At 39.0% G+C, this 2,167-nt stretch overlaps 1 protein-coding gene across 1 annotated transcript in view; it reads left to right on the top strand.

Moving 5' to 3' along the window:
• Positions 1–2,167, top strand: part of LOC106879104 (triple QxxK/R motif-containing protein) — an 11,195-nt gene continuing 9,028 nt past the window's right edge. Inside the window, exon 1 of the mRNA XM_014928542.2 lies at positions 1–234. The gene's annotated coding sequence lies outside the window, so the exon portion shown is untranslated. The remainder of the gene's footprint in view (positions 235–2,167) is intronic.

The following is a 2,167-nucleotide window of genomic DNA, read 5'->3' on the forward strand; positions in this document are numbered from 1 at the left end:
CATGCATGCATACATACATACGTACGTACGTAGTATATGCATGTTTGTGAATATGTGTGCAAACATGAATGATGAAGAAAGAGAAAGAGTACTCAATATTCAAAGTAGAATGATATATTGTATTCTTTTGCAAACTAGAACTTCACGAATCATTTTTCGTTTGAGGTTTCGATCATTGGAGGGTAAGCGACTGACGATTGAAAACAACAAGACTCGAACGAGCAATATATTTACGTAAGTTGGTAGACTCGTTAGCTCGCCGAACAAAAATTCTTAGCAGCATTTCGTCCTTCTTTACGTTCTGAGTTCAAATTTCCCCGTGGTCAACATTTCCTTTTATCCTTTCCGAGTCGATGAAATAAGTACTAGTTGAGATCTGGAGTCGATGTAATCGACTTAGCCTCTTCTCTAAATTTCAGGCAATGTGCCTATAGCAGAAAGGATTATTTAGTTTTATTTCTTAGGAGAAAGAACCAGTTTCTAACCTGGACCCAAGGGTCCTTGATTAGAATCTCAACAACGTCAATAGGGAAGTTGAGCATGTTTGTATGTATATATGCAAGTATTTGGGAGGCAATGCATGTGCAGACCTGTGTTTTAGCTTTATGTACGTATACTCATACATATAGTTGCATGTCTTGACGTACTTTACGCTAAACTTGTACGTATGTGTGTTACTTTTTTTTTTCTGTTTCTATCTATCTATCTATCTATCTGTCTACAGAAAAAAATATCGAAAGTTTATAATTTTTTCAATTTATGGAGAAATAGCTAAATCAGCCTTGTGTATATATCTACTATATAAGTTACATATACTATACCCTACCAGGATACTGTGCAGGCTGAACTCCCCGTCGACTTCTCATTTGCAAATTAGACCCAATTTTCTGAAGCTCCTGTAATTATTGAGTTTATTAAACAAATTAGCTGCTTGTTTCTCCGTCATTGGTTAAATTGATGTACACACTTCTGGTGAGAAGCCATTAATTTCGATAATCGATTAAGGTTACTCATAATGCCTTTCAATCTCTGGAGAAACAGCTCAATTAACCCTGTTTAATATCTACTATAAACGTTAAATACTTTGTGTGTGTGTATTTATTTATCGTTTACTTGTTTCAGTCATTGGACTGGTTATGCTGGGGCACCACCTTGAAAGGTTTGATCAAACAAATCGACTCCAACACTTATTGGGTACTACTAAAGCAGCGCGGACTCGAACGCGCAGTCGCGCGTCTGCGCTAGCTAGTCGTGAGTGGTCGATCCTAACCCTAACCCTAAACACGTATTCATTTGCACACGCGGGTTAGGGTTAGGGTTAGGGTTAGGGATAGGGTTAGGGTTAGGATCGACCACTCAAGACTAGCTAGCGCGGACGCGCGACTGCGCGTTCGGGTCCGCGCTGTTTTAGTAGTACCCACTTACTGAACCTGGCACTTATATTATCGGTTTCTGTTACCGAACCTCTAAGTGATGAGGACGTAAACAAACCAACTCTGGCTGGGAAAGACACACACAAACATGTTTTTTCAATGAGCTTCTTTGAGTTTCCATCTATCAAATCCACTCGCAAAGCACTTGTCGAAACGTACCACCCAGTGGGGCTGAACCCGAAACCATGTGGTGGGAAGCAAAGTTATTAATTACCTCACAGCCACGATTGCACTATCTATCTATTTATCTTGATAATAGCTAGCTAGATAGGTAGATAACTTATATACACCTCACTGAATAATCTTATCGCTCGTGTTTTTAGGATTTTCAAGATTTTCAGTTACACGGATTCTTGACATTGCACAACTTTGTATGTAACTGATCACTACATGGATTGATACCTGAGTCTCAAGAGCAGCTTACTATGGAAGCCGCACGATTCGTTGAATCCATATCTTACACTATTCGGTTACATGCGCGCATACATACATACATTTTGCAATTAAGTATATGTCCGGTCATAGAGTGACCAATGGTTTTTCATCCATAAAGGGCTTAGCTCCATGGACGTCTCGTCAGACTCGTAAAAGAGGCTAAGCCCTTTATGAATGTGAAACCTTATATGCCCGGATTTACTCAACTACATATAAATACATTACTACCCTATGCTCAAGAATGCGCTTCTTTTACGGATATATGATGCGCTGACGATATATACATATATATATATATA

This window comes from Octopus bimaculoides, chromosome 20 (assembly GCF_001194135.2).
Source record: "Octopus bimaculoides isolate UCB-OBI-ISO-001 chromosome 20, ASM119413v2, whole genome shotgun sequence".
Taxonomy (NCBI): domain Eukaryota; kingdom Metazoa; phylum Mollusca; class Cephalopoda; order Octopoda; family Octopodidae; genus Octopus; species Octopus bimaculoides.